This window comes from Rhinoderma darwinii, chromosome 7, assembly GCF_050947455.1.
Source record: "Rhinoderma darwinii isolate aRhiDar2 chromosome 7, aRhiDar2.hap1, whole genome shotgun sequence".
Lineage (NCBI taxonomy): Eukaryota > Metazoa > Chordata > Amphibia > Anura > Rhinodermatidae > Rhinoderma > Rhinoderma darwinii.
In genome coordinates, this window is record NC_134693.1 from 109,609,844 (window position 1) to 109,627,782 (window position 17,939).

Sequence of the window (17,939 nt, forward strand, 5' to 3'; positions counted from 1 at the left end):
GAAACTGCATTGGAGAGAATTGATTGCACAAGAGAACAAGGATACATGTATTATAAGTAATACAGAACACAGATAACGAATAGAGAAATTCAAAATAGATGGTCTTATGATAAGCTCCCGGAAACATTCTGTCACGTTGGGTACGTGGGCCCACTGGGCCATACCGCCTTGACGGTATGGCAGTTGGCCAACAGGAGGCAGGTCACAGTCTACAGTTCATATAGTATACCTGTGGCAGATCGGACAGTAGCAAGACAGGCTCCGCTGGGACTAGGCAGCAGGCAGAAGTTAGGCGTGGTGTAGCAGTACAGATGTGGTATACAGCACGACTTCAGCTCAGCACGGCACTTAACCAGGATAGCACGGGATACAGGATACAGGTACAGGATTTGGGAACTGGGAAACACTAGGAGACCATTTGCTTAGACAAACTTTGGGTATGACAACAATGCTCAGGCATTGCAGGAAGGGGCTGGGCCCTTCTTATAGTCCAGGATGCTCATGGGCTAATTTAGTACTAATTTCAGGTGCCCACGCATGCTCGTGCCCGCTCTTAAAGGGCCAGCGTGCGCACCTACGGGACCCGGGCGAGAGAAGCGGAAGTGAGCGCTGGCGTCTCCTGAGGAGGAGATGGGGACCAGCGCTCACAATTCCATGGCTGCAGGCGTCAGGAGGTGAGTGAACCTGACGGGCAAGGGCATGACACATTCATTCCGTTGTCGTAAGCTTTCACCTCATGATAAAGGACTTTTGCTAAGAAAAGTGCAAGGGAATCGCCTAGCAAATGCCATAGAACTGGCAAAAGCTGTGGCAAGCCAAACTGAAGTGACTGTTTCATCCGCACACAGTAAGATGCATCCTGTATAGAAGTAGAATGCATGTCAACGCAGGAAGCCACTACTAAAGCCAAAGTACAAGAAACCCCTTATCTTTTGCTAAGGCTTTTGTTGCTAAAGGTGAAGAGTTTTGGGAAGCCACACTCTGGTCTGATGAGACCAAACAAAATTTTTGGGGATGTGATGGCATCCCAAATGTATAGCGTCACAAGGTGAAGTACGGTAAAAAAGTGCATAGTCCACATAGTGAGGTACGGTGGTGCTAAAGTTCTGATAACGGGATGTATGAGTGTGGGGGTATTGTACTTTATCGATGGCATCATGAATTCCAAGATGTACTGCAAAATCTTGAAAGAGAAGATGCTACCCTCTTTACACATCCTGGGTTGTCAAGCACTCTTTTAACATGACAATGTCGTTAAACATGCTGCCACTGGCCACTGCTGCATTCGTAAGGAAGAACTAGGTGAAACTGCTGCCATGGGCAAGTATGTCACCCAATCTCAACCGTATTGAGCACCTGTGGGGAATGTTGAAGAGACATGTTCAGTACTACTCCCCATCAAGCATCAAGCCATTTAAGGTCATCCTTTAGGAGTGGAACAGACGTTACTATATGTCATGAAGTTACGGAGGACAAACTAAGTACTAGTATGTTACTTGTTGCATTTAATCAAGGGTGTATTCATTTTTGTTACCGTGGATTAGAAACCAGTTGTTTAATTTCTTTTTTTTATGGATATTAATGACATATCTTTCCATGTTGTTTTTGAAGCATATGTTTAATAAATGACAATGTTGTTGTTCTTCCATGAATTGTAACGGTAATCAATTAGAAATAGAAATATATCTATATGTTTAGAGGGGGTGTACTCATTTATGCAGTGTACTGTACATACAAGTATTACAAATATGCCAACATTTGTCTTTCATCCTCTTATGGTCCTGTGTTAGACCATGGCGCTGGCAGTACAACAATTCTGCTATACTGTAAAATTAGATAGCATCAATAGCTGATGGACCCACTCAGCATCACTGAGCTCCTGCTGATGCCAGCACCATAGATCAGGAGGTTAATTATTACCTGGGCACTACCCGCCCTTCTCATTGCCAGAACAACAGGCATTCAGAGCATGCTGGGAACTGTACGTCAGCGTGGGCAATACACACTCCTCCTTCGTGTTCAGCAGGTATGGGGGGTCTACAGTTCTACAATAGTAATAAAGTAATAGCAAGAGTGCAGCAGATTCTTCTTGCAGTTTTTAGGCCTCATGTACACGACCGTAGCCGTGTGCATGGCCGTGATTTTTCGGGTCTGGCGGCTGCGGACTGTCAGCGGACTGTCAGCCGCGGGCCGCCCGCAAATCGTACGACATGCACATGGCCGCCATCATTGTTTTCAATGAGCCCGGACCGCAGAAGATGTCCGTAATAGGACATGCTCGTTCTTTCTGCGGTGCGGGTTCCCGGGCCATGCACGGACCGTAAAAACTACGGTCGTGTGCATGGCCCCATAGAAAAGAATGGGGCCGCAATTCTCCCGTGGATTTTCGGGGGAATTGCGGCCGCAAAAACACGTTCGTGTGCATGGAGCCTAACTCATAGGAGCTCTATACACTAGCTTTATTTTCTGTGTGTTAGGTGTTAAAATAGTGCAGGATCCATAATAGAGATTAAGTAACTGACAATTATAGTTTCTGGTGATTTTTCAGCTAAATTTTCTGAGAAGACAAATTTTGCAGTAATTTTCCATTGATGATAAATTTTGAATATATAAAGAAAACCTTGAGGAAGGACAGTGAATTCAGAGTGAAAACAAATAGCGACAAAATATAGCTGCATCAAGGTAAGCAGGAGGTGCCAGTGTTCTTAGGGTGAAAAATGTCATCTACAGTACTTTACCATTCTAAATAATGTTGTTTGAAAAAACTTAAGGTGGTTTTACACAAGTATCGATCAACGATAACTGCATGTCAATCAGCGCTCGTTTTCTGCATTTAAAGGCTATGTATGTAAACCTTTGAGAGTGATTTTTATTAAAATAAAAATGTCAGTCCGTGTGATTGGTGCAACTTTCAAATGTCGTTTTTTATTCAAAATTATTTTAACTTTTTGAGATACAGCTGCTTTGTATTCTGCATACAGAGCAGCTGTAGCCTTGGCTAAGACCTGAATCCGTTAGTCCCACGGACCTGACTGGTTCAGTGTCAGCGGGCCCTATGTGTCTCTGACACGCAGAATCCACCTGTAATCTATCACATTTAAGTTATGAACTTAGATGTGATGCATAACAGGGTGATCCTGCGTGTCAGAGACACATAGGACCCACTGACACTGAACCCGTCAGTCCCGCGGACCTGACGGCTACTGGATTTAGCGAACGAGACAGTAGCTCTGTATATAGCATACAAAGCAGTTGTATCTGAAAAAGTAAAAATTATTTTTAATAAAAACTAATTTTAAAATTGCACCAATCAGGCTTACTGAATTTTTTAATAAAACAAAATCACTTTCAACGATTTACATAGCCTTTAAATGAAGCGATCGGAATAATACATTTTCGGCTTGTCAGCAGCACATCGCCTGTTAACACAGGCAGATGTGCTGCCAATAAACAACCATTAATGATGCGATCAGTCGACAATCGAGCGTTTGCCCGCTTGTAGGCTGATTGCTGTCATTTTTGCACAGAGCAATGATCAGGAACAAGTGTTTTAACGAGTGATCGTCCGCACGATAAATTTTCCGAGTAAAACGGCCTTTATCTTTTCCCATAATGTGATATTCTCTCACAAATTTACAGTACATTTAAAATGTAGCCCCACTTCACATCCCTAGCGAAGCTGTGTTCCAAGGAAGTGCCTTCTTACGAAGACGCCCATGCGGCTTCTATAGAGCCCCTGGAGAAAGGCGGCCCATTCGAGATTGTGTTGTCCCTATTCTGTAGTATCACATTTTCTAAATTGGGACTTACCATTGTAAAAGTTCCCATAATACTATTGCAGTAATCCCTGCACAAATGGTATTCTATAAATAAAATGTACATGAACCACCAATAAGGTTATATATGGCAAAAAACCTCAGTGATAACTGGAATGTGGGAAAATGTGTATATTAATACTGGTCTTGTCCACATTTCAATGGGTTGTAAGAACATAGTTAAAAAGGTTGTACAGGATTATAAAAACATGGCTGCTTTCTTCTAAAACAACGCCACTCCTGTCCGCAAGTTGTGTGTCGTGTTGTAGCTCAGCCCATTGCCTGTAGACAGGTGTGGTACTGTTTTTGGAAGAAAACGGCTATGCTTTTCTGATTCTGTACAACTCATTTAAGAGTATAGTGTTGATCAGAAACACATGAAAGGGCCTCATTTCATCTTTTGCTTGGTCCTTCCCGCCCTCTATGTATGCCACTGCCATGGCCGTCTACTTAATTTGCATTTAACAGTAAAATGACAAGTAATGAGAACAAGTGAACATCAACAAACAAGGAAAGAAAAGGAGAGAGGCCCTTCCCGCATGAGTTTACAATCGAACATTTTCTTTTATATTTAGTGTAAATATTATTTTTGTAAAATGATAGGTCAAAAAATCTGTATTTATGAGTTAAAGGTTACCGTCAAACAAAGTGGCATTCTTGTCTTCCGCCAGAAGCTTAAATCTGATGGGGGCAGACATAGCTCGCAAATTGACTCCCATACAATGCCTGATGCATGGCACAATAGTACAGCTTGATTTGCAGCTACATCTCCTGCCACCAGATGTAGGCCTTATTCACACGAACGTGTTATACGTCCGTGCTACCTGCGTGATTTTCACGCGCGTCGCACGGACCTATGTTAATGAATGGGGACGTTCAGACTGTCAGTGATTTTCATGCAGCGTGTTTCCGCTGCGTAAAACTCACAACATGTCCTATACTTGCCTTTGTTTTGCGCAGCACGCACCCATTGAAGTCAATGGCTGCGTGCAAATCGCGCACGGCACATGGAAGCACTTCCGGGTGCCGCGCGTGATGCGCGCTACAGTCGTAAAATAAATTAATGAAAACAGAAAAGCACCACGTGCTTTTCTGTTTGCAAACATAAAAACAGTGTCATAATGATGCCGGCTGCGTGGAAATCACGCAGCCACGCACCATATGCTGATGCCGCACGGACCTTTTGCGCTCGCAAAACGCATCATTTTTTTCACTCGCAAAACAGACACACCTTGTGAATAAGACCTTAAGCGACAGAAGACAAAAATGACATCAACACTTGAAGAGCATCTGTTTGGACAATCCCTACATTTTTACAAAGGTCCCTTGACAATCAGCTGTAAAATGTGGGGAAACCTGGCAGTAGTGTTAAATTTCCCTACAGCGCCACCACAGGGGAAATTAAGTATTACTCAGTGCCCATTCTAATCAATGAGTTGTCTGTACTGTCCTGCATTACACAGGTCCTATAGAGCAAGAGACACTCATGGTGACTACTCTCCATTCTGTTTAAGACATAAGGGTCCTGAATAGAGTACAGACTTCCCTAGACAACTCCTTAAAGCTGGGATGATTTACCATGGATATGATGGGTGTTAAAAAAAAAAAAAAGACTTAAAGGGAACCTGTCACCAGCATTTCACCTATTAAACCAGCAATAGGTGGGTGAAAAATAATTTCTATATAACCTATAATTATCTTCTTAGTCGGCTCTGTAGCTTTAATATTCAGTGTTTTAGTGTTCCCGTACCGTATGCTAATGAGCAGAAAAGAGTCAAATCTTCGTTTGAAAAGAGTCAAATCTTCGTTTGAAAAGAGTCAAATCTTCATTCCACAAGTCTTTCCGAGTTAACCCCGCCTCCTTACTTTTGATTGGCAGCTCCTCGCCTTCCCCCAGCACACAAAATCCCGCGCTTGTGCATTGATGTCCTCTTCTGGTGTGTGTGCACAAAGGGACACCGGATTATTACGATAAAAAGCGCAAAATGTTTGCAGACCGTTATTTACAGTCGGAGGAGGAGTTTAGGAGAGGGGATAACGGCAATGAACTTATGATAGCAGCGGCCAGTGAGGGATCAGTAAAGTTCAATAGGTGAAATGCTGGTGACAGGTTCCCTTTAAGCAGCACAAACAGTATTTGGACCTCACAAATGTCTGATACAACGATCACCCAGAAAGTACTTCAAACTTTTTACTTACTTTCAAAACTGTTTGAAATTGTTTCTGATCACAGATACCCCTGCCTATACACAACAGATATGTAGTAAAATATGCATTCACAATGTATTGAAAGAAAAGTGTTTCTGGCAGTGAAGCGTCTTTACTGAGTAAATCGCTTACATCTACTGACATCATGTATTGCCATGGAAACCTTTATGCGCTGCTGTGTCCAGCGACTTCTCAGCTGGAAGAACTGCTAGCTGGCTTGAGATTTAATTTTAACTCCTATGTCTTGTGAGATATATATACAGCAACCATGACCGCACGATATTTATATGCCCTTGTTCACTTCAACAATTTTAAACAAACTGTATCACATTAAGGTAACTTCTTAAAGGGGGAAAAACTAAATATTATTTGGCTGTAAAAAAAGCTAATATTCATATTGACGTATTGACGCTGTGTACAGATCGGCTTTATTCGGTTAACATGAAAATCATGGACCATGACTGGTAAAACTGGAACATAGTCTGTTATACCCATCCCTGTTCAGACTAATAATCTTGTGGTTCCCATAACTTTCTGGAACAACATTCTCTATGCTTGTCAGGCTGAGGTTGGGATAGACTGGAAGGTCCACTGTGACTCCAATGCCCAAGAGCCAACCCTAATTCCTGTTATATCAACTAAATGGATGTGAGTTTCTCTTGTCGAAAACAATATACAGTGCCTTGCAAAAGTTTTCACCCCATGGTGTTTTTCCTGTTTTGTTGCATTACAACCTGGAATTAAGATGGATTTAAAATTAGATTTTATTTAATGGACCTTCAAAAATAAATACCTTGTTTTAAAAAAAACTAAAAAAGTTGTGAGTGCATGTGTACTAACTTCAGAAGTCACATAATGAGTTAAGTGTGTGCATCAGTGTCACATGATCTATCACATGACGTCAGTATAAATACACCTGTTCTGAAAGACCGCTGAGTCTGCAACACCACTAAACAAACAACATGAAAACCAAGGAGCTCTCCAAACAGGTCATAGAGAAAGTTTGGGGAAGCAAAGATCAGGGTTGGGTAAAAAAAAATCCCAAACATTTAAACATCTCACAGAGCACCATTAAATACATTATAACAGAGTAGGAAGAATATGGCACAACTACAAACCTGACAAGAGAAGGTCGCCCACCAAAACTCACAGACCGGGCAAGGAGGGCATTAATCAGAGATTTAACAAAGACGCCAACGATAGCACTAAAGTAACTCCAAAGATCCACAGCGGGGATGAAAGTTTCGGTCCATAGGGCCACTATAAGGCATACACTCCACAGAGTGTACACCCTATAGTGAAAATAGCCATTGCTTAAAGAAAAATAAAAGAAAACGTGTTTTGAGTTCACCAAACAGCATGTGGCAGACTTCCCAAACACATGAAAGAAGGTTCTCTGGTCAGATGAAACTAAATTTGCACCGTGGCTATCACCCCAAGAACACCATTTCCACAATGAAGCATGGTGGTGGCAGCATCATGCAAAAATACCAATGTCTAGATGAGCTATGCTAATAGAGACCCCAGGAGACTTGCACCTGTAATTGCCGCAAAAGGTGGCTCTACAAAGTATTGATTTTCAGGGGTGAATACTTATGTACATCAAAGTACAATTTTCTTTGCTTGTCACAGTAAAAAATATTTTGCACCTTCAAAGAGGTAGGTGTTCAATGGCACAAGGCTCTAAAAATATATTTTACTTCCAGATTGTAATGCAACAAAACAGGAAAAACATCAAGGGGGCAAATACTTTTACAAGGAACTGTAGTAGAGGTAACTACAGCATTTAGTTGCTGTTCCTTTAAGGCAGAGGTATCAAATACGCGGGCCGCATGCGGCCCCTGAAGCTGTCATCTGCGGCCCGCTGACAGCGGGAGAGCAGGCCAAAGGAGGAGTGCCGCACACCCCCTTCTGTAGATAGTGCCACAACACACCCCACCCTGTGGACAGCGCTACACCCCCCTCTCTATAGATAACTTCATTGGGCCTCCCTCTAGGAGTGGAATCCCCAGCTAGAGCGCTCTGGCCGGGGATTCCGCTGATAGACGAGGCCTCTGATGTAACTGTCCATATATGGACTCTGATGTCAGTTTCTCCTCCTGGAACGGAATGCCCAGCCAGCGCTTTGCCAACGCACTGGTCGGGGATTTCGCTGATAGACGAGGCCTCTGACGTAACTATCTATATATGGACAGTGGAGTCACTGGCTCCTCCAGGAGAGGAATCACTGACCAAAGTGCCGCAACGCTTTGGCTGGGGATTCCACTCCTAGAGGGAGCCCCAATGGAGTTATTCATAGGGGGATATGTGCGGCACTATCTACAAAGGGGTGTGTGTGGCACTATTTACAGAGGGAAATGTGGCATTATCTACAGAGGGCACTGGGGAATTATCTACAGAGTGCTGTGGCATGATCTACGGGGGGTGTGGCATTACCTACAGAGGGCACTGTGGTATTACCTACAGAGGGCACTAGCATTATCTACAGAGGGCACTGGGTAATTATCTACGGAGGGCACTGGGGAATTATCTAGGGGGGGTGTGGCTCTATCTACAGGGGGCAATGTGGCATTATCTATGGAGGGTGTCCATATCTGCAGAGGGCACAGTGGCAGTATCTAAAAAGGGGCTGCCCTATCTTAACATTCTTATGTCTGCCAAACGATGCCAACTGAGCAGCCAGACTGCATTTAGCGAACCTTAAACTGGAAAACTGGATTGTTAAAATAAGCACGTGGAGGAAACCAGCAAATTTCCGCTAAGTTTAACCCTAGCGGTATAAATATAGTAATGTAGTATTGTTCTAGTAGTTCAAACAACTAATTGATTAACAATAATTTTGTACTTTATCAAATTTGAAAGTAATGCGGCCCGTCCACTTCAATTTTTTTTTATGTGTGGCCCATTTACCTAGCCGAGTTTGAGACCCCTGCTGATGACAGCTGAGCTCCTGCTCCAATGCCCGCGATCGAAGTTTACTTCGATCGCGGCCGTTTAACCCGTTAAATGCCGCCGTCAATAGCGACCGCGGCATTTAACTTTGTTTACAGAGGGAGTGAGCTCCCTCCGTCACCCATCGGCGGCCCGCAAATGCAATCGCGGGTCTCCGATGGGGTGTCATGGCAGCCGGGGGCTTGATAAAAGCCCCCAGGTCTGCCCTGGACATATGCCTGTTAGGACGTGCCGGAGGCACGTCCTAACAGATTGCCTGTCAGATTTACACTGACAGGCAATAATGCTCTGGTATACGAAGTATACCAAAGCATTATAGCAGCGATCTGAAGATCGCACAGTAAAGTCCCCTAGTGGGACTAATGAAAGAAGTAATCAATGTGAAATAAAGATTATTAATAAAAAGTACAGTAAAAAAATTAATAAAACCATTTTTTTCCATAAAAAGTGGTTTTATTTAGTAAAAGTGTAAAAAAATAAATAAAAGTACACATATATGGTATCGCCGCGACCGTAATGACTCCATTAATAAAGTTAATATGTAATTTAAGCCGCAAGGTGAACACCGTAAAAAAAACGCAAAAAACAATGGCGAAATTGCAATTTTTTTCCATTGCCCCCCAAAAAAGTCATAATAAAAATGAATCAATAAGTCCCATGCACCCCAAAACAGTACCAATCAAAACGACGTCTCGTCCCGCAGAAAACAAGCCCAAAAAATCAATACATTGATGGAAAAATAAAAAAGTTACGGCTCTTGGAAAGCAACGATGCAAAAACAAATAATTTTAGTTCAAAAGTGTTTTTATTGTGCAAAAGTCGTAAAACATAAGAAACCTCTACATATGTGGTATCGCCGTAATCGTACCGACCCATAGAATACAGGTAACATGTTATTTACGTCGCACAGTGAACGGCGTCAATTTAAAAACACATAGAACAATGGCGGAATTTCAGGTTTTTTTTATAATCCCCCCAACAAAAAGTTAATAAAAGTTAATAAAAATATTATATGTACCCAAAAATGGTGCTATTAAAAAGTACAACTAATCCCGCAAAAAACAAGTCCTCATACAGCTATGTAGATGAAAAAATAAAAAAGTCATAACTCTTTGAATGCGACTATAGAAAAACGAATAAAATAGCTTGGTCATTAGGGCCTAAAATGGGCTGGTCACTGAGGGGTTAAGGCATGGACTCAACAGGACTTCTGAAGGTGTCTTGTATATAACATCAAGACATTAGCAGCAGATTCTTTAAGTCCTGTAAATTGCAACTTGGGTTTTTTCCAGCAATTTGGGAGACCAAATCAATACCTTGACCTTTTTTTCATGTTCCCCAAGCCATTCCTGAACATTTTTTGCAGTGTGGCAGGGTGTATTATTCTGCTAAAAGAGGCCTTGGCCATTAGGGAATACTGTTGCCACGAAGGAGTGTACTTGGTCTGCAATAATGTTTAGGTGGGTTGTACATGTCAAAGTAACATCCACAAGAATGCCAGAACATTTTTGCAGAGTGGTAGGGCGCATTATCTTGCTCAAAGATGCCACTGCCATGAATATTGTTGTCATGAAAGGATATACAGTGAAGGAAATAAGTATTTGATCCCTTGCTGATTTTGTAAGTTTGCCCACTGTCAAAGTCATGAACAGTCTAGAATTTTTAGGCTAGGTTAATTTTACCAGTGAGAGATAGATTATATTTTTTAAAAAAACAGAAAATAACTTAGTCAAATTTATATATATTTATTTGCATTGTGCACAGAGAAATAAGTATTTGATCCCCTACCAACCATTAAGAGTTCAGCCTCCTCCAGACCAGTTACACGCTCCAAATCAACTTGGTGCCTGCATTAAAGACAGCTGTCTTACATGGTCACCTGTATAAAAGACTCCTGTCCACAGACTCAATTAATCAGTCTGACTCTAACCTCTACAACATGGGCAAGACCAAAGAGCTTTCTAAGGATGTCAGGGACAAGATCATAGACCTGCACAAGGCTGGAATGGGCTACAAAACGATAAGTAAGACGCTGGGTGAGAAGGAGACAACTGTTGGTGCAATAGTAAGAAAATGGAAGACATACAAAATGACTGTCAATCGACATCGATCTGGGGCTCCATGCAAAATCTCACCTCGTGGGGTATCCTTGATCCTGAGGAAGGTGAGAGCTCAGCCGAAAACTACACGGGGGGAACTTGTTAATGATCTCAAGGCAGCTGGGACCACAGTCACAAAGAAAACTATTGGTAACACATTACGCCGTAATGGATTAAAATCCTGCAGTGCCCGCAAGGTCCCCCTGCTCAAGAAGGCACATGTACAGGCCCGTCTGAAGCTTGCAAATGAACATCTGGATGATTCTGAGAGTGATTGGGAGAAGGTGCTGTGGTCAGATGAGACTAAAATTGAGCTCTTTGGCATTAACTCAACTCGCCGTGTTTGGAGGAAGAGAAATGCTGCCTATGACCCAAAGAACACCGTCCCCACTGTCAAGCATGGAGGTGGAAACATTATGTTTTGGGGGTGTTTCTCTGCTAAGGGCACAGGACTACTTCACCGCATCAATGGGAGAATGGATGGAGCCATGTACCGTCAAATCCTGAGTGACAACCTCCTTCCCTCCACCAGGACATCAAAAATAGCTCGTGGCTGGGTCTTCCAGAACGACAATGACCCAAAACATACAGCCAAGGCAACAAAGGAGTGGCTCAAAAAGAAGCACATTAAGGTCATGGAGTGGCCTAGCCAGTCTCCAGACCTTAATCCCATCGAAAACTTATGGAGGGAGCTGAAGATCCGAGTTGCCAAGCGACAGCCTCGAAATCTTAATGATTTACAGATGATCTGCAAAGAGGAGTGGGCCAAAATTCCATCTAACATGTGTGCAAACCTCATCATCAACTACAAAAAACGTCTGACTGCTGTGCTTGCCAACAAGGGTTTTGCCACCAAGTATTAAGTTTTGTATGCCAAAGGGATCAAATACTTATTTCTTTGTGCAGAATGCAAATAAATATATATAATTTTGACTATGTGATTTTCTTTTTTTTTTTTAATATAATCTATCTCTCACTGGTAAAATTAACCTAGCCTAAAAATTCTAGACTGTTCATGTCTTTGACAGTGGGCAAACTTAAAAAATCAGCAAGGGATCAAATACTTATTTCCTTCACTGTACTTGGTCTGCAGTAATGTGGTATCTGTCAAAGTAACATCCACATAAATGCCAAGTTTCCAGCAGAACATTGTCCAGAGCATCACATTGCCACCGCCTGTTTGCTTATTTCCCAAAATGCATCCTGGTGCCATCTCTTCCCCAGGTAAACAATACACATGCACCCGGCCATTCTCATAATGTAAAAGAGACGTGATTCATCAGACCAGGCCACCTTCTTCCATTGCTCAATGGTCCAGTTCTGATGCTCATGTGCCTTTTGTAGCTGCTTTCAGCGGTGGAAAGCGCTTAGCATGGGTACTCTGACCTGTCTGCACCTACGCAGCCCCAAATATTACAAGCTGCAATGCACTGTGTGTGTGTTCTGATACTTTCCTATCAGAGCCAACATTTACCTTCTCAGCAACTTTTGCTACATTAGCTCTTCTGTCAAAGCAGACCAGATGGTCTAGCCTTCGATCCCCACGTGTATCAATGAGACTTGGTCGCCCATTACTCTATTTCCGGTTTACCAGACGTCCTTCTTTGGACCACTTTTGGTAGGAATGGACCATTGCATACCAAGAACACCCCACAAAAGTTGCTGTTTTGGTGATGCTCTGAGACAGTCATCAAGCCATCACAATTTGTCCCTTGTCAAAGTCACTTAGATCCTTACGCTTGTCCATTTTTCCTGCTTCCAACATATTCAACACATTGAGCGACCGTCGCTTTAATAATTTCTATGGAGCTGCTGGACACACAAGCCGGACGCAGACCCCTTGTTTCTCATGGAGCACTTCAGGGGGCTTTCGGTCCCCGTTCTCCTTATCGATGGAGGTCCCAGGGGTCGGACCCCCAGCAATTAGACATGTATCACCTATCCTGTGAATAGGGTATACGGATGTAGCCATCTTTATCTTGACTCTGATAACTTTCTGCAGCGTGATATCACACGACAAAAGCCATTGAAAAGTCATTGAATAAGTCAAGATAAAGGATCTTGCCACTCTGTATTCTAATGTCTTAAAAGTCAAGATAAAGACGGCTACATCTGTACATGTGTTTTGTGGGACAACCCCTTTAATTTCCTCAGGACACAGAGGACCCCATCGGGACCCAGTTTTTTATCTATTTTAATCTTCACTTCTTGGGTCTGACAGGTGACATTTAATAGAGAATATACTTTATCCCTTTGCATTTCACATGACATCTTATTTTCCTTTATAAATGCAGTGATGCAATACAGATGTAGCCATCTTTAACTTGATTCTGATAACTTGCTGCTGCGTGTTATCACACAACAAAAGCCATTGAAAAGTTATTGAAAAAGTCAAGATAAGAGATCTAGCCATTGTTTATTTAATGCGTTAAAAGTTAAAGGGGTTGTCCCAAGTTGATAAATGGAGCTATAAAGCTCCCCCATGTAAAAATAAGAAGAATTCTAATTACCTGTCTGTCGTCCAGCGATGTCGTTTTCATGATATCGTTGATTGAAGTTGCATGCGCAGAAGATGCAGTGGAAGGCACCCGTCGCAAGGAGAAGTCTGCGCTCCGCTAAAGGTAAGTGTGTATATGTTTGTGTGTTTGTGTGTGTGTGTGTGTCTGTGTATATATGGGTGTGTTTGTGTATATGTGTTTGTGTGTGTTTATGTGTGAGTGTATATATGGGTGTATTTGTGTGTTTGTGTATATTTTTGTGTATATGTGTGTGTGTGTGTGTGTATATATGGGTGTGTTTGTGTATATGTTTGTGTGTATATGTTTGTGTGCGTGTGTGTGTTTTTGTATGTGTGGGTTTGTGTTTGTGTATATATGGGTGTGTTTGTGTACATATGTTTGTGTGTATATATGTATATGTTTGTGTGTATATGTGTGTGTTTTCTGTATATATGGGTGTGTTTGTGCATATGTGTATAGGTTTGTGTGTATGTTTGTGTGTGTGTTTTTGTATACGTGTGTGTTTGTGTATATGTGTTTGTGTATATGTGTTTGTGTATATATGGGTGTGTTTGTGTATATATGGGTGTGTTTGTGTATATATGGGCGTGTTTGTGTATATATGGGTGTGTTTGTGTATGTGTTTGTGTGTGTGTGTATATTTGGGTGTGTTTGTGTACATGTGTTTGTGTATATGTGTGTGTGTATATGTTTGTGTATATGCTTGCGTGTATATGTGTGTGTTTGTGTATATATGGGTGTGTTTGTGCATATGTGTATAGGTTTGTGTGTATGTTTGTGTGTGTTTGTGTATATATGTGTGTGTTTGTGTATATATGGACGTGTTTGTGTATATATGGTTGTGTTTGTGTATATATGGGTGTGTTTGTGTATATGTTTGTGTGTGTGTGTTTGTGTATATTTGGGTGTGTTTGTGTACGTGTGTTTGTGTATATGTTTGTGTGTGTATATGTGTCTGTGTGTGTGTGTATATGGGTGTGTTTGTGCATATGTGTATATGTTTGTGTGTATATGTTTGTGTATTTTTGTATATGTATATTTGTGTGTTTGTGTACATGTGTTTGTGTATAGGTTTGTGTGTATATGTGTGTTTTTTGGAGTTTATGTGTGTGTGTTTGTGTATATATGGGTGTGTTTGTGCATGTGTATATGTTTGTGTGTTTTTGTATATGTGTGTGTTTGTGTATATATGGGTGTTTGTGTATATGTGTGTGTTTGTGTATATGTGTTTGTGTATGTGTTTGTGTATGTTTGTGTGTTTGTGTATATATGGGTGTTTGAGTACATGTGTTTGTGTGTATATGTGTGTGTGTGTGTTTGTGTATATGTTTGTGTGTATGTGTGTGTTTGTGTAATATATGGGTGTGTGTTTATATGTGTTTGTGTGTGGTTGTTTGTGTGTGTGTAGGTGAGTATAAGTATCGGTATTGTTCACATTGATAACTTTTTTTTTATGTTGTTGCAGATTTTGATGTACCAATTGGACTACGTCTTCGATTCGTTGGACTACTGCGTAGATCTACGTTTTTTGAAAATTTTAATAAAATGGTTAACGAGGGTTTTGTTGGGGATTTCTTATTTCAATAAAAAAAAATTGTCTTTGTGTTTTTTTTTCAAACTTTATTAGTGCCTAGATAATGGTAGTTGGCTGATTGAAAGCGTCCATTATAAAGGCGGTACTTAGTGTTAGCCGGTGCAGAGGCTAGCACTAACCACCCATTATTACCCCGGTACCCACCACCACCAGTGGTGCCGGGAAGAGCTTGGTACGATCCAGTACCCGACCATCTGTTGTGATGGTCGGGTACTGGGGCGGCCGTAGGCTGGTATTATGAGGCCGGGAAGGGCCAAAAACAGTGGACCGTCCCACCCTTGTAATGCTAGGCTGCTGCTGCTGTGTTGTATCGGGCTGGTTATAAAAATGTGGGGGACACCCACGTCGTTTTTTTTTTACATTTAACAATAGGCGTTGGGTCCCCCACATTTTTAATAACCTGCCATATACAAGGCCGCAGCAGCCTGGCATTACACGGGTGGGAGGGGCCACTGGTTTAGTACATTCCCAGGCTAATAACACTGTGTTGTTTGTGGCTGGTTATGATAAATTGGGTGGAACCCCATGTCTTTTTAATAAAAATAATAAATAAATAATAAAAAAAATGACGTGGGGTCCCCCCCATTTTTATAACCAGCCAGATACAATACAGCAGCAGCCTAGCATTACAAGGGTGGGAAGGTCCACTGTTTTTGGCCCTTCCCAGCCTCATAATACCAGCCTGCGGCCGCCCCAGAGCCCGACCATCACAACAGATGGTCGGGTACTGGATCGTACCCAGCTCTTCCCGGCACCCCTGGTGGTGGTGGGTACCGGGGTAATAATGGTGTTTAGTGTTAGCCTCTGTACCGGCTAACACTAAGCCTCCCCTTAGTAATGGACCTTGTCACTCAGACAGCGGCCATTACTAAAGTGATAGTAATAAAACTTGAAAATAAAACACAAAGATATAGATAAAATATTTTATTGAAATAAAGCAACCCCAACACAACCCTCATTAACCATTTTATTGATGAAAAAAAAGCGTCCTCTAAGTAGTCCTCGAAACCGACGTAGTCCAAACACCAAACCTGTAAAAAATCAAAAATATAAAAAAAAAATGAAATAAAACATGTCGTAGGCTTAGTTTCACTTTCATGTGTGATACTGACTGTTATACCATGTATAGAAGCCTGCGGCAAAGTTGGCTTAGATACAGGGCGCCAGCAGACAGTATCATACATGGCCATACAGACATTTATACAAACATACATACATGCAAACATACATGCACATATACACATACAAACATGACAACATACATACATACAAGCAAACATACATACATACATACAAGCAAACATACATGCAAACATACATACATGCATACATACATGCAAACATACATACATGCAAACATACATACATGCAAACATACATACATGCAAACATACATACATACATACAAGCAAACATACATACACGCAAACATACATACATACAAGCAAACATACATACATACATACAAGCAAACATACATACAAGCAAGCATACATACATGCAAACATACATACATGCAAACATACATACATGCAAACATGCATACATGCAAACATACATACATGCAAACATGCATACATGCAAACATACATACAAGCAAACATACATACATACATGCAAACATACATACATGCAAACATACATACATGCAAACATATATACATGCATACATACATACATGCATACATATATGCAAACATACATACATGAAAACATACATACATGCAAACATACATACATGCAAACATACATGCACATATACACATACAAACATGACAACATACATACATACAAGCAAACATACATACATACATGCAAACATACATACATGCAAACATACATACATGCATACATACATGCAAACATACATACATGCAAACATACATACATGCAAACATACATACATACAAGCAAACATACATACATGCAAGCATACATACATGCAAACATACATACATGCAAACATGCATACATGCAAACATACATACAAGCAAACATACATACATACATGCAAACATACATACATGCAAACATACATACATGCAAACATACATACATGCATACATACATACATACATGCATACATACATGCAAACATACATACATGAAAACATACATACATGCAAACATACATACATGCAAACATACATGCACATATACACATACATACACATACAAACATGACAACATACATACAAGCAAACATACATACATACAAGCAAACATACATACAAGCAAACATACATACATGCACATATACACACATACAAACATGACAACATACATACAAGAAAACATACATACAAACATACATACAAGCAAACATACATACATGAAAACATACATACATGAAAACATAAATACATGCAAACATACATGCACATATACACATACAAACATGACAACATACATACATACAAGAAAACATACATACAAGCAAACATACATACATGCAAACATACATGCAAACATACATAAATGCAAACATACATGCATACATACATGAAAACATACATACATGCAAACATACATGCACATATACACATACATACAAACATGACAACATACATACAAGCAAACATACATACATACAAGCAAACATACAAGCAAACATACATACAAGCAAACATACATGCAAACATACATGCACATATACACACATGCACATATACACATACAAACATGATAACATACATACAAGAAAACATACATACAAGCAAACATACATACATGAAAACATAAATACATGCAA